Below are 25,957 nucleotides of genomic sequence, written 5' to 3'. Positions count from 1 at the left end.
GGAACTGGCTGATGTCATTGCCAAGCCACTCTCCATGATATTTGAAAGGTCATGGCAGTCAGGCGAAGACCCTGCTGACTGGAAAAGGGGAATCATTGTGCCCATTTTTAAAAAGGGTAGGAAGGAGGACCCTGGGAGCTACCGACCTGTCAGCCTCACCTCTGTGCCTGTGAAGATCATGGAGCAGGTCTTCCTAGAAGCTATCCTAAGGCACATGGAGGACAGGGAGGTGATTCAAGACAGCCAGTATGGCTTCACCAAGGGCAAGTCCTGCCTGACCGAGCTAGTGGCTTTCTGTGATGGTGTGACTGCATCAGTGGACAAGGGAAGAGCTACGGATGTGATCTATCTGGACTTCTGTAAAGCCTTCGACACAGTCCCTCACAACACCCTTCTCTCTAAATTGGAGAAATATGGATTTGATGACTGTTAGGTGAAAGAGGAATTGGTTGGAAGGTCGCAGCCAGAGGGTAGTGGTCAACAGCTCGATGTCCAATTGGACGCCGGTGACTTGTGGTGTCCCTCAGGGGTCTGTCCTGGGAGTGGTGCTGTTTAACACTTCCATCAATGACTTAATGAGATCAAGTGCACCCTCAGCAAGTTTGCAGGCAACACCAAGCGGACTAGTGCAGCTGACACACCAGAAGGATTGAATGCCATCCAGAGGGACCTGAACAAGCTCGAGAAGTGGGCCTGTGTGAACCTCATGAGGTTCAACAAGGCCCAGTGCAAGGTCCTGCACCTGGGTCAGGGCAACCCCTGCTATCAATACAGGCTGGGGGGTGAGGGGACTGAGAGCCGCCCTGCCGAGAAAGACTTGGGGATACTGGGGGATGAAAAACTGGACACAAGCCACCAATGTGTGCTGGCAGCCCAGAAGGCTAACCGTGCCATCCCCAGCAGTGTGGGCAGGAGGACAAGGGAGGGGATTCTACCCCTCTGCTCCACTCTGCTGAGACCCCACCTGGAGTACTGCATCCAGCTCTGGAGCCCCCAGCACAAGAAGGACACAGATCCAGAGGAGGGCCACAAAGATGATCTGAGGGCTGGAGCACCTCTCATACGAGGACAGGCTGAGGGAGTTAGGGCTGTACAGCCTGGAGAAGAGAAGGCTGTGGGGAAACCTTAGAGCAGCTGCCAGTGCCTGGAGGGGCCTATAGGAAAGATGGGGAAAATATTTTCAGCAGGGCTTGTTGCAATAAGACAAGGAGCAACGGCTTTAAACTAAGAGAGGATAGATTTAGACTAGATATAAGGAAGAAATTTTTTACGCTAAGGGTGGTGAAACACCGGAACAGGTTGCCCAGAGAAACAGTGGAGACCCCACCCCTGGAAAAGTTTAAGGCCAAGTTGGACGGGGCTTTGAATAAACTTGTCCAGTTGAAGATATCACTGCTCACTGCAGGCGGGTTGGGCTAGATGACCCCTAAAGGTCCCTTCCAACCCAAAACCTTCTATGATTCTGTGACTCTATGATGCTGCAAAATTACTGGAGATGAAATCAAACAGATCTCTGTGCTTAAAACCCCTCAGCAATGAAGACTTTGCAAGCAATCCCTGCCAGGAAGTCACTGCTCTTGCTTTGGGACCCTTTTCACCATCTCCACCCTGAGTTTTCCTTGTCTGAATTTAAGCTCATCCAACATGACCTTGTCTCTGTAAATGCCTCTAGAGGTCAACTCTACAATAAACTTTTTCTACACTTGTCTGCATAATTCAGGAGTGACATTTTGTTGTGAAAAACTGGATTATAGGTGAGCATTCAGTACTCAGTGAGGATCAAAAGCCCAGCCACTGAGGGCTTAAGTAAGTACCAGCGAGGTTTATTTCCAATCAAGGCAGCTGTTCTCCTTTCAAAAGTGCAAAATAGCAACTTTGCCAGTATCTGGTTTGCGCAGACTGAGTCTCACCCTTGGCTGTTAATACTAGCAGGCAGAGCTCTGGAAAAAGCTGTCCTCACTGCCACCAGAAGCTTAACAAATGTAGACCCCCATTTCTTCTGCAGGGCTATCCACCAAAAATGTATACTGGTTTACACTGTCAGTCCCTTGGATGTTGGCCTATATCAACAGATAACCCTCCTGCTACCAGGGTAACACCACCCATGTGCGGGTCAAAGTCCTAAAGCACTTTTTTTTTTTAGGAGCAGGAGAAAGGAATGTGACATTCAGATAAAACTACAGGGGGGAAATTTTCAGATAGACAAAGTATAAGTGATTACACAAGTTAGGAATTTTTCTGGGGCTCAACAGTCTTGCCAGCAATGGAGAAGACCCTCTGAGGGTCAAGATCAGCTGAGGTGCTGACTGCACATGCAAGGCCAGATTTTTTGGTGGGTGTGAATGGAACCTGCTTCTTCTCAGGACGGCTGAGTGATACCAAATTACACTGCTTTCATGCCAAACCCAGATCACACTGCACCAGTGGTTTAACAGTGGCTTTAAAGGAAGATTGCAACCTAAAAGGCATTACTTAGTGGGCCCCTGCCCACTCCTCCTGCAGCTCTGTTTATAAAAGCTCAGGCTACCAAAATGTCTACATCTCACTTTCTCTGGAAAAGCAAAAAGGCTTGCTAGTAGAAAGGGATTGCTCAGCTGCAGCATCATGTACCTTCATACATCTGAGAGCTTATAAAGAAATATTTCATCCTACACTTGCATGTCTATATTGGTCTTGTTTTTCTCATATTCTTAGGGATATAATCTGCATTTACTTCCATTTGCCTGCTTGCCCCGGCCAAAGACCTGGTAGGAGATCCTGAGGTAGAAGGATTGATTCAAGACACTTGGGAATCCTTTTAACTCTTCTACAGACTCTTGGTGCCCTTAGGCATTCAAGCTTTCCTATTTACTCAACTCAATTTAGTCGCAAAGGCATAGGTATCCAGAGCCATTTGGGATACATGATGGTACATGAGATACTACCCTGGAGCTGGCCGTATGGCATTGGAGTTGTGGGAGTAGGATACCTGAGTGGGATACCTATGCTGAAATAAGTGTATTCATCCTACTGTTTTATTCTGTAGGCTCATGCTGGATGCTGGTTCTTGATTCCAGCTCAATTTGCACTAAGAAGTCATAGGACAAATTTATAACTAGAGTTGGGGCAGGGAAGTTTAAAAGTGGTATCTGAGCACCAGCCTCCTGACCCAGGACTCTGATGCCTTGGTGGGATCTCCTGAGCATGTACTAGAGCAGGAGGGGACATGGATTGAAATGGTTGTTCAGTCTATTGAGGTGGTGGCTCCTCTGGCAAGTCACAATAGTGGAAACCAAAGTTGGGTATCCACAACCAGTGCACGTATGAATGTGCATAGATGAGGATTTTATGAACTGCTTCCTTAGGGGTCCAAAGTCTGTCTTAAATGAAATATAAGTGCCTAAGTCCTTTTGTGAGCCTGGGCCTCTCTGGTCCTTTTCTGCTTCCGTAATCTGAGGATCAGCACACTTGCCTGCCTTAGAGGATGTGGTAAAGATAAATATATTAAAGACAGTGGGGTGCTTGATATTGTAATGATTGAGGCCAGATATCTGTAGCAGAAGCAGAAGTAAAAAGAAATAAGATAATAATTGACAAGGAACCTTGCCAGCGTATGTCTTGGCAGCCAGCTCTGCAGTAACCTGTTATTTAAGATGGTGGGGTTCCCCTCACCTTCTAAAATCTAGTGGCACTGGGGGATTTCTGAACGTGAAACAAGCTCTCTCCAGTTCTCCGACTCTTTTATATTTCCTCATGCTGCTCTTGAGCCGTTCTTAGGCATGCTTCCCGATGGCTTGGAAATCTCCGGGCACGCATTGAAGCTTCTATATTTGCTCTCAGCCTCTGCCAAGATTAGCATTACCGCTCTATGGAAAAATATCCGTCAACCGGATATAAAAGAATGGTGCGAGGAAGTAGAGCTATGTCCAGGCAGCACAAATATAGCTTATATGTTGTGGGGGAAGCTGGCATATTCTGTTTTTCCATCTGGCACTCTTTTTTCAGATTATCGTAGCTGCAGCATAATGCTCAGGATCTTCCTAAGACTCCTGATTTTGGTTCAAATTATTTCCACAGGGTGCTTGTGACAGGGAAGGTCCAACTTCAAAAAGATCTTCAGTTTTTGTTCACTCCAGGTAACCATCTAGGGGTTCGGGTGCTTGTCTGTTCCGCTTCATCTGATCCAAGCTCCTAGGACTATAGTCTGAGTGGGTAGGGAAGGTTGTTTTGCTCATGCTGACATAAGGCCTGGCCCTGTGGAGTGCTGAGCACTGGAGCAGCTCTGTGCGTTGGATGGAGCTGAAGGAACAGAAATCATTTCAGCCAATACCTTTAATCTCTCTTACATCGGGCTGTCTTTCTACCCGCTTGCCGATACTGGAGCGTGAATGAGCACGACTTGCATTCCAAGAAGCTGGGAAAAGTTTTTAAGGGTTTAAGGAGGAGTTAGTTAAAGCAGGAGGTTAAAACATATTCCTCTGCTCTGGGCCCTCCGAAAGCAGCTTTGATTCCCTTAGAGTCAGCAGGACAACTCAGCAGTGACATGTAAAATTTACTGTGAGGGACACAAGGTTACACACTCTAACTGCAAGCCATGTTTGTGGGACTCACGTATCAAGGGGACAAACATGTTAACTCCCCCAGGTTAGGCTCTCCCAAAGCTCTTTGGAGTTATAGGTTCATTATGGGGTGACTTTGCAGTGGACCAGACCCTGACTGGTACTTCCTACAGTAAGTGCAAAGGGGACCACTTCCACCCCGGTCACACCATTGTTTAGACTTTCCTCTTAACTTAGCCCTTATTCTCACCCAAAATGGTCTGGTAAAAACATGCGGCTTCTGATACTCCAGCCACTTATCTTTGATGCCTAACTGGTTGCTGCTGTGAATCATGAAGAGCCAGATACTTCCAGGAGGTGGACTAGAGATAGGAGACAAAGAGTTCACGTAGAAAAAATTGCCCCAATCTCTGATGGCAATATAGGCACCCCTGGCACAGGGACCTTGGTCCAGACTATTATGCCCAGTCCCCTCTTGACTATGTGGAAACCACATGCAGTGGGAGGAGACCTCTCCGAGCCCTCTGTAGAAGGATTTGTTTCTATTTCTGCAGTCATCTGAAGAAAAGAATTAATAGAGGAATTACTGTTCTTTTATCCAACTCCCTCCATCTCATTGCCTGTCTTCTGCAATCATAGGAGCACTGAGTCTCTTGTTTGAAGGTTCTGCTTTATTTTCCCCTGACCTCACATACAAAGTTATAAATCCACCATCTTTGAAAGTTCCTTGGGGATTTCTTCATCTGATTTTTGAAATAGCAGGGTTCCAAATTGAAGCTGTCACTGAATCATCTCCAAGAATTTGTTTTACACAGATACTTGATGAAGGATTTGAATTAAGCCGAACAGTAAATGCTGATGAATTTTAGCACCACTGCCATTGCCTGAGAATGGGCCATTTTGGAAAAGTGAAAGCATTATTATTATGGCATTTGTAGGATGTGATTGGGATTCCTCTGTGCTGGGTGCTGTACAAGCACACTGAACAAGCTATAGAGCACTCACAGCACCAACCTAAGGCAGACAAACCTAGGTTAAGTTTCAGATAGCAAGCCTTGTTACTCACTTCTTGGATAACTTTTGTGGTCTTGCTGCTTCTTGCAAAGAGACAGCAAAATGGTTGCAAGTCTTAGAGCTGCTTGTGTATCTGTGAGCTGTGCTTAATTCCTTCTGTATGCAAACCCACTTTAAATTAGTACAACCAAAGGAAGGAAAAAAGGAAGCAAAAACCAAGAGAACGGAAACAGGCTACCAAATCCCACACAGTTTCTGAGACACAGAAGTTCTGTAGGTTCCTGCTCTCCTGAGGAACATGTCTTGCATAAGGACACACAACCCTTGGTAATACATCAGATAAGCCAGAAATGGCCTGAGAGATTGTATGTTTGAACTCTGAATGAAGACAGGCTTGGCTCCCCTGGTAACATCACAATAAGTACAGCAAGGAGGTGAACTGAGGATGTGGGAGAAGAAGCAGCATCTAGGTAGACTTGCTGTTTCATCCTCCCTGGAAGAAAGGAATGAGTATTCCCATATGCTGAGCCAACGGTCTGAGCCAATCCATCTAACCGTGAGCACTGACCCAGGGCTGCTGTACAGAAGCACTCTCCTGAAAACCTGGCCCGACTACGAAGTAAGCTATTTTCTTTCTTTCTGGGAGAATCTTAATGGGCAAAGATGTTCCAGATGGCAGGCAGCCACCTGCCACCAGGATTAACAGTCAACACAGAGTGCAAAGCCTTGGGAAGAGTGCTCTGTGATTGTTCCTGCACGCACAGAAGCAAACAGACTCAGAGCAGTGTTCGGTGTAGCTAAATCTTCACCGTATTACCTTACTGGGAATTCGGATAGTATTACCCAGAATCCTCCTTGCTGCAACTCTGCCTTGAAAAACAATCTGTTCTGGAGCTCAGTGTACCCTAAACTGACTGTATTATTAGGATTTAACTTTGAACTGCAACATTTGGTATCCATTATTCAATCATTAATTTCCTCTGGTTTTCCCCCAGCTTTAATGCTTCATGCTGGATCCCTGGGCTCTGTGGTCCAAGCAACACTTCAGTACAACACTTTGTACTTCTGCGAACACCGTGCTCCATCATTCTTTCCTACTACAGAAGCCCGTGTTTGTTTTAACCACTGATCCAACAGTGTGCCCTGGCTTGAAAGTGCAAGAAAAAGACACGAGCATCCTACCCCAGGCTGGCCTCTGCTATTGTTCGCTCTGGCTAGACATGATCAAAAAACCCAAGCACTTCTAAAAAAGATACTACCAGAACAGTACAGAGGGGTGTTGCAGCCCTTAAAAGGTTTGTTCCCTTCAGAAATGGAAAGCTGATTTATTTATGTTTTTTCTGGATCACCCATCAGTGTGGAACCCAACCTGGGGTCTGACAATCAAGTTGGGTTTGTGCAGGCTGTGGTGGTCATCAGGATAATGTGCTCAGAGTTTGATCTCTCCGTTTGGTTTGGAGACCTCAGATTCTTCTAACTGGATAAACTCCAAAATTTAAAGGAGAATAAAAACGTGCTTTCTCCATAAAGTAAGTAGTTGGAACCTACGGCTACCAAGGGAAGAATATTGTATAAGGAGGTCACATTTTAACATGGTGGCTTTAAGAACATTACTCTTTCTCCAGGGCTGGGGTAGGCAAGTGATCCAAACATGGTATCACCCCGTATTCCAGGAGTGGTTGCACAAATATCAGTAAGCTGGAACATCAGCTAGTGCAAATGGATGTAGATTCACTGAAAGCCGTTATTATAGTGTTGTACAAAATCTGAAAATAGATAGGATTTGTAGCCATTTATACCCACAGAGGGTCTGGCACAATAAGGTCACTTGTGGATTACGTGTGCATGGTCTGGGCTCAGATAGCAAAATCTGGACCTAAGAAGAGGTATCACAGATATATTAACTCCTAATGGCCCAATTGATATCGATGTAATGCTGCACAAATGCAGTTCTTAAAGCAGATAGCTTATGAAAAAGAGGGAAGGAGCATGAACCGCAATCTAGATCTGGAAGCCAACCAAATGTTTTTTTCTGGAAAGCATGCTTCATCCAACAAATCCACATCAATAGCATGGTGAATTTGAAGACAGAACCCAGAAGACAAACTGCTTCCCAGGTGAAACAAAGAGAAGAGGAGGTGGATGTAGAGGAAATATAACCATCTCTACATAGCCATTAAATCAGAATTGCAGACCATAGACAAAGTACTGTAGGAACTTCAGTGCTTCATAGGGCCTGAGATTTTGGGTTAAATCTCATCTGGGGTCTGTTGAGACATATGGACCACTTTGTCCAGTTTTAAAGTTCCAAAGATTTTGACATCATGGCCCTTGGAAGTTTAACCGGGATGCAAATCTTAACTTGGTCTGAATTTTACGAAACATTGACAGCTTCTGTATTTTCAGGAACAAGAAGCAAATGCATCATGGTTTTACAGTCAAAATGGGAGTGTAGGACACAGATGACTTGAGTTGTCTCCTTGGCTTTGCTACAGGGTTACTGTAAAGCCTTTGAGTGGTTCTTTCCTCTTGCAGAACATCTGTGAAAGAAGAATATTATGTCTTCTTTTAGCTCAGTGCTGCAAAAGCTGACAACAAAGGAGTTGTAAATTTTTCTCCTCTTTGTTCTTCTATGACTGGGATGTTAGGATATTTGGACTGCAAAATCTTGGAGATTTTCTGGTTGGTGGGATGAATGGAGAGACGTCCTATGGAGTTATGGGTCCATGGGCTGGGGGTGGCCACTTGGAGAGGCAGGCTGGGAGTCTGAAAGACACTGAAGGGAAGAAAGTTTTCCATTTCCAAGATCACGCACTCCTTCAGGACCTGCCCTCTCACAGAGTATTTGTCACACATATAACTGCTGCCTTGCCTAGAGCACCTGAGCAAAGCAACAACAATTACCCATGCACAATATCTCATAATAACATGATGAAACATCTCTCCAGGTGAAGTTAAAATGATCAGAAGTAGAAGCTGTATTTTGCTTCTCAGGCAAGCGGCGTAGCTGTAACACAACTGAATGTCAAAGTTTTAGGACCGCTGGAAATTAAGCTTCAAATGTATGGAGAAAGTACATCTGAGAGGTCATGAAATAAAGGTTTGATATACTACTGTCAGTAGGTAAATAGTACAGAAGAATTTAAATCATGTTTAGATTAAAGAAGACTGAGCATAAAAAATATTTTCATTTCAGCTTTACAGTACAATTAAGAACAGTTTAAGCTTTCAATTCTAGTGGCTCTCACTCAGGTCTGTGGTTAACCAAATGCTGAAGATATATTCCTATTAACTTCTACTGGGAATGCCATCACTGTTTAGATGTAGAATTATACCTTCCTCTAAACAGTCCCCTTATCTTACAATCTTCAAATTGCAGGGTCTCCCACAGAAGGAAATCTTTTATTAAGCATTTTATTTTTCTTTGCTGCAGGCAGGCAGACTAAATAAACTCCAGCTTAGACTTTGCACGGTGTCTCTACATTGGCCATATCCAAGAAACACAGACAATGCTGGTTTGCAAGAATGAAAGAATTTTAATAAAAACAAGCCATTCAAAACCCTTGTCAACTCCTTCTGCTGGATTGTTATAAAGAATTTATTTCATTACTATAAGTGCTGTTGACTTAGTGTTAGTTTCAGCACTTGAATTCTTGGATAGCCTGAATAAAAATCTGTTTTCCAAGATAAATATATTATGCAAAGTATGACCTTCATTCTTTCACTGATATGTCTGCTGACTCCAACTGCTTCCTCCTTCGGAGGGGCTTTCTGAGTTCTGGTGGGGAGAATCTTTATTTTGGTTTTACTTGATTAAAGCACTGCAAACAAGGAAGACCCTATGAAAAACAAAAATAGAAAAGCTGGAGCCCATGTCTGTTGAAGTCAGAGACAGAGAAATGTCAGCTCTGATGGAGTGGAAGTGAGGAACTACTTCCATGTATGTGAATGGGCATTGATGTCTCTGAACAGCCAGTTTTTCCCTCTCTTGGGGAAGTCTGCTGCATAGAAATCAGGTTCTGCTGTGCTAATCCCCTCAAAATGGAGCAGTTATGACATCCCAGGGAGGTGACGATTTCAAGGCGATTATCCTTTCTGCTGATTTAGCAGAGGGAAAAGTCAAGAGAAGAGGGGGAGCTGCATGCAGGGAAATAAATGAAAGAAAAATTCTGCCCTTCATGGGACCAAAAATAGCGTTGTGTAGGGTCTCTTCACATCCCTGGAACTGCCTTTCACAACTGCGGCCGTTGGATATGCATATTATTGGACATTACAGGGCCACATAGATCTGTGGTCTGCCCCATGTGATATCATATCACATACGATCACGTATCACATCTGGCCAGGAAATGACAGCTCTAATCTTACTGCTTCTGCAGGGACAGAACTGTGCCTCATATCAGAGAAAATGCTTGGATTTTTCTTAGCGAAAATGCTCTTGCCTGATACAAACCACTGCCTATTCCTGACTAGCTTGTTATTTCTTTCATCACAGCAATCCAGCCTTCTTCTGCTCAGTACTAAGAAACACTAAGCAATCTGGTGGCAGCTCCTGTCATCGTACCCAGTCTGTTGGACGTTCAGGCAAACTCCAAGAGGTTCAGTTTCTTCTAATGAGCCTAAGGCTCAGTAAGCCTCTAACTTGATATTACTGTTAAATAAAAGAAGATGGCAAGGAGATGGGGAAAAGAAGGAAAGAATTAGAAGTGTTTCTTAGTATGCCATGTTTAAAAGGAAGAACTTGAGTCCCAGAATTTCTTAGGGTTTCCAGCAGTGAGCAGTGATCACTTCTGATCCTATTTGTTAAGGTCAAGCAGCTGAGAGATGTGACTCCAGAAGACTTGCCCGAATCCATGTGAGGAGGTTCAGGAATGGAACATAGCCCACTGGAGCATGACAGAGTCTTTCCTCCTACTCTCTTCACATCCCTTGTCCTCTGTGACTAACTGTTTCCACCTGCCCACTCCATCCCATCAAATGGCTCTTTCTCATCAGGCTCTCTCAAAACCATCTTTACCAGAAAACAGAGTCTGTTCTCTAGATTTTCGTCTCTCACTATCAGTTGAACATAGCTTCTGGAATCCCAGGTTAGTAGATCCAGGACACAGCTCAAGGAAGGAACAGTTGAATTAGCCTCACAGAAGCCTTCTGTCTCTGATTTAATTTCTGGACAGAAATTCTGATGAGTGTTGCTTTCTTTGGGTGTTTCTCATGACGAAGAGAAAGATTAATACATCTTTTCAGAGGTGATTGTTTCTTAGTCCTGTGTGTTAGCTCTACAAGTTTCCTGCACACGGTGTTTTCCATGCCATCGTTTCTGAACTTCTAGTATATCCACTGAATGTAAGGGCTGCATTACCCCACTCTAAAATGCAGCTGCTTCTTAGCTGGAAAGTTCAAAATCATAACCAAACATCAGTTCAGCACAGGAAGGGAAGGGGATGATTTTATCCAACAGAAGAACTGTGTCCAGTTAAATTTACAGTAAAAATAAGTGTGGGTAGGTAGAATATGAATCAGAATTTGGCCTGGAAACCAGCTTACACCTACTTTTACTTAAGAAAAGTGAGACTTTGGAGAACTTGGATAACTGGGAGTGGCCACTGGGATTTTGGTTTATGTCTTACCAAAAGAAAGACCCTCAAATTAATTCTGGCAAACAAATTTAATACCATCAGAGAAGAGAAGTTTTTATTGCATCACTTACACCACTTTCTGGGAAACTTCATTTGTGCTTGGAGGGTTCCCACCCTAAAATACAACCCATTCAATACTCATTTGCTTAATTCCTCTGAAATAAGAGCAAAAGATGATGTCTACAGTAGTCGTTTTTTCAGATAAAATTTTTCAAGGGGTGGGTTCCTCTCATCCTAGCTTGGAAGCCCTTCCATCTCTTTGAACTCCTCACTTTCTTGGTATTGCTTTCTTAGGTTATATGTAAGGATGTTTCAGTACCTTCATGTCACACTACCTCTTCACATCATAATGTCAAGAGAGGAAAACAAGGTGCAAAAAGGCAACAAATGTAGTCTTCACGTCATAACACTGAATAGCAACAGAACTGGCTCTGAAGAAGCATGCAAAAATCAGATGACTGCATAGAGAGACCCATTTCTCCATCCCATGAGCAGTGCTAATAACTCCAATGGAGGATAATGACAGTGTACTTTGTTAATGTCTCATGCTCCAAAGTTTGGTAGCTCATTGCCATTGGTGCCAGCCCAAGAGAAGTGCTGGGAACAGTTCTTTCTCATGAATGATGCAGGTCTGGAGAGCACGCTTTTAAAGAATCCATATTCTATACATTATATGTCCATATTCTATTACTAATATTCATGTATTGTATATCCATATACCCATATTCTATTGCTAGAAGTGTTGAAATATTTTCTCATCTTTCCATTACATAGTTTAATCTTTCTAATCCTGGATTTAACCTCCTTGGACCATACTAAGAAATTCCATTCTGAGAGTGTTTTTTAAACTCTGTATATGACTGTTGCTTTGACACATCCAGAGCTCATTTCTGTCTGGGCAATTATTCATTCCTCTGAGGATCTTGACACATTTTCTGAGCTGAGTGAATTGTGTAGAAGCAGATGCCCCAAGCAGCCAGGCTGTACCCAAAGTTCTTTGCCACTGTGTTCATTCTGAGGGAGAGGTTTTTCTGGGAGTGATGTGCAAGGCTGACCAAGGTATTCAGAAGTGATCAACAGTTTTCAGGTGCTTACAAATTCCCAGTTCCCTTCAGTTTGAGGTTCATCTCAAACATTCACACATGAAAACTTACAGCCTTTTCTACACAGTCTGGCTCCACAAAATTACAACATCTAAATCACTTTTGAAAATATTGACTAAGATTGGCACAAGATGGCCAACAATAAGAAACCCTAAAAAACTAATCTTAGCAGATCAGGCTGCCTGCTATAAAGGAGCCTTGTGCCTGCTGGAATTATCGTTATGTGGATGGGATGTAAAATCAAAGCTGTATCCACTTGTCTTTTCAGTCTTATGGCACTGAGATTTCCTCATGAGAGCAACAAACAAATGCTGTTATGAACAGTACTTTTCCAACACTGAGTCCTCAGCTATTTTCACACCTTTGCTCCACTAAGTACTTTTCAATTTCCACAGGAATTTGCCCAAATCTCCTCTAAAAAGAACTGGAGAACAGAAGGTAAAATAAGTTTTTTGTTCACACCCATTGTACTAAAGTCCTGCTGTTGTTGCATGAAGCCTGCCATAAATATGTACAAGTAGCCAAGCAGACCGGTCTCCACCATAAGGAAGGTGGAGATTGAGACTATTCTGTGTTCAGATATAAAATGAAACAGATAAGAACAATTTATGGAGTTTTTATTACTGTTTCTCTTCACACTTTACAGCTTGATCTGCCCTAGCACAGCAGCAGAGATGTCTGGATTAAGACTTATATTTAGAGCTCTTAAAGCCACCAAAGAAGATGCTGGAGGGAATCCCAGGTCCATTGGTTAGCTCTGCCAAAGGGACCAAAGGTCTGACAATGACATTAACATCTTGGTATGTGAGCTATATTCATGGGTCTTTGGTTTCATGGTTCCCACTAAGTGTTAAGGGTTCTCAGAGACTCACTGGAATCAGGGGTGGAAAAGACCTATTACACTAGGTCATTTGGTCCATCCGCTGACCCTAGACACGGCAGGATTTTCCATACTGTGTAGTCCCAAAGGCTTTGTTCTGTCCACTTTGAAATAGCTCAAGTCAAGGGGCTTCCACCCTGCCACCACTCCCACTGGGAGACCATTCCACAGCTCGACACACATTCACTTACAAATATTTTCCTGAGATCACATCCAAATGTTTCTTCATTTCATCTTGTGACCCTCCTCCTGAAAATCCTTCTGCTCTCTCCTCCAATAGTATCAACACAGAATGGGTATATGTATGTGTGAATGTCTATATATGGTTTCATCACATCTCTCATTATCAACAACCTTGGGGCAGCCAAAGGGCTCAGAGGGACTTCCTTCCCTGCAAGATGCTTCACAGGTCCTAGCGAGAGTTGGCCACAGTTACTGAAAACTGCTTGGGAGAGGGTGTTCATGTGAGTGGTATGGTCTCCAAAAGAGATGTTATTAAAAGGACCACAGTCCTATTGCCCTCTTTGACCAGCAAAGCCCTTTGGCCAGAAAGGGCATAAAACCCAGCATGTGGAGGGAACTACATTACAGTGATGACATTGTGTTGGCTTTGAGCAAGCTGAATTTAACCTTTAACTACACTACACGCTTCTAACACAGTTTTAGCAACTTGTATTTCTCTCTGTGCCATATTTCCTTGTGGTAAAAAGGTGGTAACTACCTCGACACCTCTTTCTGCTAGACTCTGCAGGAAAGGGATTGCTGCTGTCTGTGTACGTTGGGACAAAGGATCATCTTAGCTCGAGCACATACCAAACATCATACAGTTTCCAGTGGCTGTCAAGAGAGCAATACCTTCCCTTGCAGGGCTGGGAGAGGAAGAGTCTATTGAAAAACGTTCCCAGCCGAAATATTCAGAGCCATCAGAGAGATGTGTACACCTAATTTCAAAGTATTTCCTTGGGAGCTGAGGAACCAAATTCCTTTGGCATCTTTGAGTGCAATCTTAGCTTCGGTATGCAGAATTGCTCTCCAGGAAAGACTCAGGACACAGAGTGGGGACTTTCAGGCTGGGGCAGGGGAGTATGGAATAGCCTGACATGGCTGTTTTCTTTTCAAATAAAAGTTGTCTCCTGCAGTTTTCAGATAATGAAGCAGAATCCTGGGGTGCTAAGGGACGGCATGGAGCCCTGGCCTGTGTGTTTGCTCGCTGTGCATGTGAGTGGGCCGAAACAAAAATATACAAGTGCTCAGGAGGAGTAAACTATAAACAATGCTTAAAAAAACACTCCAAACAGAGCCATCCTCATGCTTTCCCCAGGCCAGGCCGCTGCAGGGAGCTGGATGAGAAGGAACCTGCTGTGACTCAGCCCAGAGAAGGCAGGAGTAACACTGGTTAGCAGGGAGAAGGAACTTGAGGAATGGGCAAAAACTGTGACTGATGCATCCATCGAAAGAGAATGTCATTCTGCAGCCAAGTTCACTGCCAGGGCTGACTGCACAGCTTTGAACAAAACATGTCCCTCTTGGAGAAAGATGCATTTTTTTTTTAATGGAAATTTTCCCCCTGTTTTTTTGACAGAACAAATTCCTCACAGCTGGAGCATCTCTGGCATTGCTCTGGATGCCAGCTGTGTCCTACCTGTGCCATATTTTACCTTGTAAGGCTGCTGACCTTTTGGAGCCAAGGTTAGATGTGCGTTATGGAGGAACATCCAGGGGTCTGGCATGTGAGGACTGCAGTCTGGACACTGCATGGGCATAGTTTATTGCCTGATTGCTGACCATGAGGGACCAGTTCTGTCTTCCTCTTTGACCAGGATAAAAAACAGTCTTTGTCTTCCTCTCTGCCTCCCAGAGTTCCCTTTTTCACAATAGCTCTTCATGTTTGGGAAATTTTCTCTCCCATCATGTACTGTCCCCTTCCCTGAGCCACTGCTGTGCCCTTGGGAGTTTACTTTTTATTTGCTGTCCTTGCTCACTCTGGAATCTGTTCCTCAGCTTTCTTTGCCCATCAACATTGAGCTCATGCGCTGAAGCATCATCTTAGTGGAAAGAGCTGGTGGAGCTGGGGAAGGACATCAGAAGCAGAGTTTGAGATGCTGACCCTTGTGGCCTCTTCCAGAGCACAGAATGACAGAGAGACGGGTATCAATATGAAAGGATACAATAAAAATTTCCTGACTTCATTCTGTTAGAAAGGCTGTTGCAGCAAAAGAAGAAAAATGGAGGTTACCATTTTAAATGTCCTCAAAGGGCAGGAGCTATCTGGATTGTCTAGAGCACTCCAACTAGCCATATTCTTATTTTCTAGGTGTGCATTCCTTCAAAATACCAATAATGTATCTTTGCTATCTGGAAGCGTTGCAGAGTCATACAGTCTGTCTTGCTAATTCAGACCTCTTCCTTGCATTTCTTCCCTCCATCTTATGTAGGTGTAAATATTCCCAGCTAAGGGGCTCTCACGTCTTCCTTATAAGATGGTTATTCCATAGGTTAACATTTCTTATTTCCAGGAAGATTTTCCTGATGGTCAGCCTCAGTTTTCAGGCTCCAGCTTCAGGCTCACTCCCAATTCCTTTCCCTTCATACTTATTCAATTATTGTACTTGAGTCAGAGGTTACACTTCCAGAATGGTAATTACCAGGAGTGCAATTCTTTTGATTGTTTGAAGGGCCAGCACAACCTTCATTTTTCCCAGGTCTTCTGCTCTCATCCTGTTTCTGCAGGCTGGTAGATAGAATCTGCTCATTTGTAACTATAGTATTCCCAAATTCATATCACCTGGCACTGGCTAGTTTGTTTCTTATCCATTTTTCCGCATATCTCTCTACATTATTTTCTACCAAGAGCTATTTTTGCAGGTTGATTCCCAATTGTTCAAACACATTTTCTTTTTTTTTTTCCTCCTTCTTTTTTTTTGCTTCTTTTCCTTGCTGATGGACAGTTCTAAAAAGGACGTGATATTCCAGCTGTCTGAATCACTTATGCCCTGTCCCTCCTTTTCTCCTGATACATCAGTAAAAGCACATTTTTATGCTGCTTATCCATTAATTCAGACTGCTTTTTGGCTGCACTTGTCTTTCCCATCAAAGCCTCGGCTTCCTCTGAGTATTTTTATTTGGTTGCTTCTCACTTACACTGCTTCCCTCCTTCTTTTTCCTCCCTGACCTACAGTGTTCTGGAACTGCCTTTTTGGTACCCTGACAGCTACTTCAGCCTCAGGAAAGTCACAGCCTGTGCCCCCTCGGGAATGGATTTTCCCAGAGTTTTACCACATCTGTCCTCATTACCATATCACCATCTAGCACTTCTCTTGCTAGATTTCCTCCTATGCCAAACTGCTTTATATCAGTTGATTATTGCTATATTCTGCGAACCTACTATGCTGAAATCCTGCCAGGTTTCTTGATATTTCTTTTTTTTTTCTTTTTTATTACACAGTGCCTTGCTTGTCTCTTTCTCTTTCTCTCACCTTCTGTTTTTACAATGCCGTGTATCACGTTCTCCTAACTGGATGTCTTCCAAACTATAGAAATTAAACCATAAATGTTCCATTGCCTGTTTTTCCGTCCTTTTATCTCCAAGGAGATTAGCAGGGAGAGGGGAAGTTTGGTCAGTTTTCCCAAGATTCCTCCAAAGGTTTTCCACCAAATACCGATGGCAGCTCTTATGCAATGGTTACTCCAGCCTGCTACTGCAGCAACTAAAAGCCAGACATGAAGAGGAATCACCTACCCATGTAGAAACCCAGAGAAATATGTGTGTCTCTCCCCATAGAGATTAACACCAAACTGCTTTTAAGGTAGAATTTATCAAAGGTATTAATAGGGTTATACAATGTTGGTTGTAACAGCTGCAGAAGTAAGCACCATTGTCAGTGGCATTATTACAATACTCTTTAGTTAAAAAGGGTGGAAGAAGATCCAACAAGGGCTTTGTTTCTTTATTTTTTTCTCTTTTAGGAGATCACTAAAAAGAAAAGGAAAAGCAAAGAAAACCATTTCACAGGAGTGGAGTCAAGAGCAGAAAGCTGAGCGTGCAGACGTGGCACGGGTGGGTGAAGGAGTGAAGGGAGCACAGTGAGACCGTTGGTACAAACCACTCGAGCTGCTCCTGCCAGTTCCCTGGCTTGCTCTTCTCTCCCGTGAGATCTCCTCTCTGTCCTGTAATGGGGAGGCTTCTGCTGTTCCTTCCCAACCTTTGATATGTCTGGTATCAGAAGACCTTAAACCCAGACTTCTCAGGAGTTATATTGACCCATGCCCAGAACATTTGAGGATCAGTGGCTGTGGGATGGACAAAGGAGTCTATAACATCAGAATTCACAGTAGCTTTGCATTTCTCAGTGATACTGGTTGAACAAGGGACAGCTGTTTCCTCTGCCTTTTGAGCTGAATAATACCACGTCTGCGTCCGGTCTTCTGCACCAGACAAATCAGGACATCAGAACTAATTGCATCAATCTCAGAGCAAATGATTTGATGGCACTGCAGAAATGGATTTTCTGTCTCTGCCACTTCTCTTGTTTCCAAAGAATTTATATTGAAACCACATCATCTGTAAATTTCTGTCTCACATGCCCCACTATAGTAGCATGTGCTTCCCTACACAACCTTCACACCACAGGTCAAAGCTGAAATCTAAAAATGTGATGTGACTTCAGCAGAGATGCAGCAGTGCCTGGGACATGGACTCCTGCAGTCGCCATGGACCACACAGGTGAAGTTCCTGGGCTGGAGGGGACTAGTAGAACATTTACAATCACAACCCAGGTGGTGTATGCACGTGCAAGGCTGGAGATTTTCCTCCCCTCATGTTTTAATTCGGCAACTGAATTGTGAAGTGATCCCAAAGAACTGCCTGTTCTCACCATCATTCCCTGCTTCACTGGAGGCTGTGGTTAGTTGCCCAAGTATGAACAGAAGTACGAACAGAGCTGCCTGTGAGAGGAGCAGAGCGTGCATGCAGATGCAATCAGGAATGTTCTCAAAATTATCACGCTGTTCTGTTTGCTTCCTCTCGTGAGCTCTGGAGGAGACTCCAGAGAACTGCTTCTTGTTCATTCATTGAAGTCTAAAGAGGTTATGGCACATATAAAGAGCCCGCAATGTGCACACATGTATACCCAACACAACACTAACCGGTAATTGAAAACAGGAAAGGTCAACATTTTTTTGCACAGAAAATTTTAGTGTCAAGGTGAACCACTGCACCCAGAAATGTTTATGGCAGTTGCAGTGGCATAAACAAATAGAACCTGTGGTTGCCACAAAGGCCTCTGGCACGAACTGGAAAATCTTCACCGTGCAAGCAGAATAACTAGTATTTCCACAAGGCCAACTCAGGAGAAATAACCAGGGTAGGACAACGACCCACTGCAGGACTTTACCTCACAGTTACCCCGCATGCAAATAGCTGTTCTTAATTGCTCCTGTTGAACGCTGGCCAGCTTGAGTCTTTTTTGTCTTTTTTTCCCTTAAAGTACTTGTATGTGGCTCACTATTAATTTGCTCCTTTTCCAAAATCAAAGGGTTTTTGCAGCAGTGAAGAATTAATTTGGCAATAAATTTATGCCTCATTAGGAATGCCTTTTACCTTTGCTGGGCAGAACAGCATGGCCTGTGAAAGACCAAGGGTCTACAGTCAAAACTAACAATACGGGATGGAGTGCAGTCTGGTGGCCAGGCATTAAGGGTCAGTAGCCCTGAAGCTAATTCCTATTTATGCTGCTTGACCTGCTTTACGATTTTGGCTCAGTCACTTCTTCTTCTTATGCCTCAGAGGAGCGTCTTTTTAGGGTGTAAGTCCTTTGGGGTAGTGATTATATCTTTAGTGTCTGCATTACTTCTGCCAGGGAGGAACCTGACCTGTTGGTGGTTCTGCAGAAAGGAATATGAACCCAAATACTTAAAGTGAAAAAAGGCCTGGAAGGCTCTTCAGGTGTTATCTTGTTCTTACACCTTTTGATACGTTAGGATTGACTTTTTTCTGACCTACACTGACAGATGAGTGTGTTTATCTGCCTCTTTCCCCGAAATCCTCCAGTGAGACTTCACATCTTCGTCAGGCAGTGAATTGCATTGCTTGCTCTTCTTCTTAAAAAGTGTTTCCTAGTGTCCACCCTAAGCACTCTTCACAGTCATCCACACCCATAACCTCCTGACCTGTCCCCGGTAGGGAGAACAATTTATTCCCTTCCTCTTGGCCGAAACACTAGAGTATTTTGACGATGACCAGTCAATTTTGTTCTACATAGTTAATGGCAGTTGTAACCATACATAGAAATTGCCTGATGGTGTCATTTAGCTCTCAGAGTAAGGCAAATATGATTGGATTCCCAAGATGTGGGCACTGAGCATTACTGTAGATATCCTGGGGCGTCCTGTGTCACCTACAACTGCCACTCCAGAAGGGCATCGGTGCTCTGCAAACCTTATCTCTGCCAGCTGTTTGCAAGCATCTCCTAGGCAGTGGGGCACTTCCACTGCCTGTAACCACTCATGTGAAGGAAAATGGGTCACAAGATAATAACCAATCCTACTGCAATGGGAATGTGTCTGCAAAAATCTTCCATCCCATCCTAGCGTCAGGTCTGGAGCTGGGGTCCTTCATAGGACATGATGGGGCCATCATCCTTCCTCCCTGCATCCCCCTCAGAACAGGGCCTGATTCTTCACACCTCCAGGCTCCAGGGGCAATGCTGTTACACACAGCCTAGCACAAACTGCTCAGCAAAGATCACAAAACCAACAGCAGCTGGAAGCCAGCCGTGATTTACAGCCGGAGCTGTTCCTAGCGTTCGCTGTGTGTTGTGCTGTTACGCAGACGAGAAGATGTGGATTTATGTCCTCTCTGCAGAGAACAAGTGCAGTCATAGCATGCCTCCGCTTTCCTGCTGCTCAAATTACTGCTGTAACAAGAGTCGTTATTTATAAGCAATACACAGTCCTGTAGCTCAGTTTTCAACGAATTTATGCCCGGAGGGTGAACTCCTCTGCGGATTCTCTGGTGACGAAGGGACATGTTTACACTGCAGCCCTTCCTTCAAGGGTCCTTTGCCTCCATCTGGCTGCTTAGCTGCACAACATTTGATAAAATCGTCTAAGTTTTTGAGGTCTCTTCCTCCTTTGCAAGTCAGATTGACATTGGTTAATAAGTAAGGGAGTTATTAGGGAATACACAGAATTAGGCAATAAAGAGAAAGATCCTCTCAGCTTGCCTATGCAGACACCCACCTGGTATGAACTCTTATCCTTGCACATGGAAGGGTTTATCCCCCCACCATTTTTGCTTGAACATCCATACAAGAGACAGAGAAATAGCCCTTTCCCACTGCTGACCATGCTTTAACCTTCCTCCTTACCCTCCTCCTTCCACAGCTCTTTCCCTCACAATACAAGCATAGTGTGGTCAACTCTATCTCCAAAACCAACCTGTGAACCCATCAGATCCCTCACTGAGCTACACTCATTCTTTTTTAGGTTCCCCATCTGATCTGTCATCAGTAGTTCAAAGCTGAGGGATACATTTTCCTAAACCAGAGATGGGGACCAGTGCAAGGTTTGCACTTGGACCTGCACAGGACAACCGTGCCTGTGAACTCACATGTGTGCACATGCACCCCAAATCAGCCCAGTCCTGATTTCTTTCTGGAAACTTTCAATTATGGGGTGGAAACCCCTTCAGAAAAGTGAGCAGATCAGATCGTGAGAGGCTCCAAATGACTAAAAGGAGTTGGTTCAAGTGCTGTCTTCAGACACTTGTTTTGACAAAGCAGTGATTTTCATTGCAGCGAAAATTTCCAAGGGCACATTAAACTTTGGCAGTTTTTTAAGTTTCCATTGAAAAATTATAGATGCAAAACGCTGACTTTTACTGCTAATGAAAGTTTTAGTTTTCTTCCCCCTAACATTTCTCTGTTGCCAAAAATGGGAAAGGTTTGTTTTTCTTTTTTTCACCAAAACCTCTCTAACACTTGAAGTTCTGACATAAACTAAATATTTTGATGAAAACTGAAATTCTTTGCTTTTAATGACATTCATGGGATAAAAGACATGTCCCAACCAGCTCAACTGCTCTGTAAGAAAGGTTTATCTTATATCATCACTTTTCTGATCAAAAGCATATTTCCAGAATGTGTCTACTTAACATGCTTAACATGCCAGTAACAACAAAGAGGAATCTCTACAAAGAAATGAATGATTCTGCTTCCGCAAAGTTGCAAGTCAACAAGTGGGCATTTTTGATTTGCATTTTGAAAAAGACTATTACTTCAGATATGTTCAGAATCCAAAAAGGTTTGGGAGTTTTTTCACTGAGAGAATAATTAATTATTTAAAATTTCTTCTCATGCCACCTTCTTCATAAGCTGCTGCCTTTACATTACATTGATGTCTTTCCAAAATACACGATAAACAAAGTTATGGAGAAAACACAGTACCATCTGTGCTATGATAAGGTCATCCCATCTGGCCTTAATCTACAGGGACAATAGGGGAAATATTTATAAATCTATAAATGGGTTAGTAAACAAATAAACAGAACATGCCAAAATAAAATAAAAAATAAATAAGTAGAAGCATTTGGAATTATAGTATTAGATGGCTAACTACCAGGTACTAAATCTTCAGGAGTCTTACAAATTTAATTGACAGTTATAGCCCGCTTTGAAAATAGCAGAAGGCTGGAAAGGTAGAATCACTATAAGAAGCGTCCTGTTTTCCTCCACAGTTCCTCTCTGCGTGGCGGGGAACCCTGCAACACTCACAAAGCTGTTACCTTTGAAGACCTTCCTGCAACAATGCCTACAGCAGTCTTTGTCCATGGGCCAGGCAGCTGGTGTGGATGACCACTGGCTTTCATGCTGAATGGGACGGTCTCATCCTTTTCCTCTGCTCTCCTGTCTGCTACAGGCACTTGTTGCTGAAATCATCAGCTGATAAGGGTGGGCTTTCTGCAGTCTCTTGCAGTGCTGCCCTGATTCAAGGGTTCACCATTACGAGAGTCAGAGTTTGCAAGAGTATTAGTGATTCCCCCACAGGCTCACAGAGAGTGTCCACAGCAAGAAGTGAAGTTCATCTCTATACTTACAAAGTCATTCATTCACCTGCAAATGGCAATCCTTTGGCTCTTTGGGTAGAAGACGTCTTTCTTGGACCACAGTTAATGCTGAAAGTATCTGCCAAGAGCAATGAGCCAAACAACCCAACTCACCAGTGTTGTGTGTGTTGAGTTATTGTTTGCATCTGTGCAAACTGGAAATAAAACACATCTTTCCAGCCCAGAGTTTGCAAGATGGGTCAGAATAACAACTGAGATGAATCCTTTCGTTATTTTGGGTGTAGGATTGATGCTGTAATCCAGGACAAAAACAAATAAGTGCTTTGTAATGGTATAAACCATTTTGCCTAGCAAAAGTTGGAAAGACAGTTTGAAGCTGGAAACCTGTAATTTACCCATTTTGTTGTGAGGAGAACTGAGACCTGGAGAGGTGATGCGTTTTAACTCAAGCGCATACTCAAGGGCTTATTGGTGGCAGGTGCAGATCTTGGGTCCTTGCCACGCACTGTATACTGTAATGCAGAAGATGTGCCTACCCTCCAGCACAAGGCACAGGGTTCTTGCTCAGAATGTAAAACCAAACCTGTGTCTTTCTGTTCCTTCTTTCCCCTATCATCCCCCAAAAATCTCTTGCTCTTAGATAGTCCTCCACTATTATCATCAAATTTAACATCTCTGATAACATTAAATTTAACATCTTTCATAAAGGACCCAAATCCGTCAAGTGTCCCAGAAGTTGTGTGTGTGTGTGTGTGTGTGACCTGTATTTGGGGTCACAGAAAATACAAGCACCTGGTGGGGACTGTATTTGGGGAGAGATGCTTTCAGAAAACAAGGGGTGATTTGTGAGGGGGCAGTAAGAATAGAATCCACGTTTTCTTGACATCTAATTCCAGACAGCAGCACCCTTAGGAAGAGTAAATCAAAGGCTGGAAAACAATAGCACCTTGTATGTTAGGAAAGTGAGCAGTGACGAGGTGAGAGGGGAGAGAAAGCCTTGCCCATGCAGTAACGTCTTTTTGCTGAGTGTTGCTGGATTTTGGACCTGTGGGCTACCTCCATCTGTTTGTGAACCAGCCTTTTCTCCTGGACACATTCCTTCCATACTGTCATCATGCTCCCAGCGCTGGAGTGACCACAACCCAGCTCGTGTATCCCTATAAATACCAGTCAGGGAGACGTCCCCAATGCCTCTTCCTTTTAGCATCGCCATTGGATTGGACTGGCAGGCACCACGGTGATGGGAAGAGTCTGAGCTGAATAGTTTGTGGGGAGGATACAGGAGTGACTTCATCAGTCAGCCCAGTCCTGGGGACCGAATTCACAACAGCTCTTGAATTCGGGCCAAGCTGTGAAGGTGATGGTCTTCAACAGGAGAGCATCTAATCTCCCCTAGCTTTATTTTTCTCATCCATGTAACTGGATGATGCTCGTACTCTGCTCTGAAAATGTTAGAGGCTAAATATTAACATGGACTATCTCCAGCAGGAGCTGACAAATGATAAAGAGGAACATTTCCTCCCGCATTTATCTGAATAGTTTTATTGGTTCAGCTAATTTGCTTTGCCCCTGTGCTGTTCTCTTTCAGCGGGAGATCCAGAGTGAAGACCAGGGCCGGATGAATGAAAAATACCTTTCGTGCGTGTGACTGTGAGAGTTTGAAAACTGAACTTTGTTTTTTCTCCAGTAAAAATTTCCAGCAAAATGTTTCAGGTTTCTCGTAAAATAACAGCTATGTCACACATCAAAAACTGTTTAAAAAAATAGTCTTTTGAGTAAGGAATGTCGTGTTTCAACACATTCAAATTAAAAATTCTTGCTGAAAACAAGGAAAAATATATACTGAAAGATTTTAGGGTTTTTTAGGGATTTCTTTTATTTTTCTGTTTTAAACATTATGAAGCTTTGCCCAAAAATGAAAGGAAAAAAATTATTCCAGTGTTTTCTCTTTGGTCAAAAGGTCATTTTTAAAGCAATTGTAAAGAAATCTCAACATTAAAAAAACATCAAATCAGTTTCAGTGAACGTATATTTTAAAGTATAATTCTACTATTAAACTTGAAGGCAGCCCAGTATTAATGTTGGCAGTGATCCAAATACCAGGAATTAATCTGAAAATACATTAGTAAATGCTTTCAAATAATGAATATTTGGGGGTATATGTTCAGTTATACAAATCTTAAAATATATTTGTATTTGTATCTGCATATACGTGCCCTTTGCTAATGGCCAATTGAGAGAGCGGAATTCATGAAATAAACTGTTCATCAGAAATGTGACCTAAGCCCAACCAAGATGTTAGGCAGATGCTTAACTTTCAGCAGACCATCATCCCTGCTATATGTGGGTGATTCACAATCTTCTGAGTGAACGCATTTTTTCTCGATCTAATGCTGTCCTTTGCTTTTCATGCCAGGAACAGGCTTGCAACACGTGATGCTACTGGCAGGCTCCTAATGAGCATCATCAGATTTAGGGGAAAAAATCCTTGTGTCATTAACACAGCAGAGAAGCGGATCACATCTCACCACTGAGATGCAGGTGCCAGAATATCTAGGAATTACCCCAAAGATCTGTCAGTGGGGAGGGCTGTAGGTGCTCCAGTTCTTTAACATCTCTGAAAGGTTTTGTACCACTTGTTTGCAACACCAAGACCATGAGGCAGTCAGCATGGCTGAGAGTCCAAGGACTAAACATGCCGAGAGGATGAATGAGTTCTGAGTTGGTTGTTCAAGGGCAGGGGCAGTTGCTGCCTCTGCTGGGAGTTGTGGTCATGCTCCTCAGCCATCAGCGTCTGCCAGCTCATCCTCTGCCAGCATCACGGGGGCCTCGGAGCAGGGATCTTGCATAGGATCATCCAATTGCCTCCCAGTTCTGCAAGCTGTCTGAATGGAGGATTTCTGCTGAAGGAAACTCAGAGATGCACAGGAGGGTATTTCAAGCAATAATCATTACAATCCCACTCTTAGGTTCTTTCATTCCTTTCCTTGGCATATATTTTTGGTTAACATCAGAGATAGGATACTGGGATAGATGGGCATTAGATCTGGTCCAGTATAACCAGACTTAAGCTCTTAAGATCATGTCCTTTTACAAATGAAAGTAATATCAGAGCCTTATTTCCACTACACAGTCTCACTCTCTGCCTCACTAATTTAGATATCTCCTGGGATAATTACAGAGCTCTCTTTCTAACTGAGTCTTCAGTGAGTCTCCCTGTTAGGGGAGGCAGCATGCAGAGGAGATGCGCTGCCTTGCAAAACTTTGGCAAGATACTGATGCTGTTCTTGAGAACCTGCAGCTTCGGGCTTCAGCTGTTCATTTTGGTGAGGTTATGCCTGGACAGAAAGGTCAAACATACCCTTCAAGATTTCCAGGATCAGAACCAAAGTGAGAATATTTCTACTGGTTGGAAACCACTTAGCATCAGTACTTTCTTATCCACCTCTGAGATGAAAACCTGGCAAAGTTTTGGGTTGGGTTTTTTTTTATGGCTTTTTTTCTTCTTTTTCCTCCAGGAAAGGGTTTTGCAAAAGCAGCACACTCTAGTGTGTGGGGGTATAGGAGGAGATTAGAGTTCAGTCTTTGTTTTGAAAAAAATTCAGACTTTTCCCTTTGCCCGGGAGATTTCCAATACACTTTAGAGACTGTTGAAGAGAGACAGATGTTATCCACCTCTCCAAGACAGCTAGGACCTATGGTAACATTGTAGTTGTCAAGCA

Source organism: Opisthocomus hoazin, chromosome 5, assembly GCF_030867145.1.
Source record: "Opisthocomus hoazin isolate bOpiHoa1 chromosome 5, bOpiHoa1.hap1, whole genome shotgun sequence".
NCBI classification, from domain to species: domain Eukaryota; kingdom Metazoa; phylum Chordata; class Aves; order Opisthocomiformes; family Opisthocomidae; genus Opisthocomus; species Opisthocomus hoazin.
The sequence above is the reverse complement of the archived record's forward strand: the minus strand, read 5'-3'. Positions refer to the sequence as shown.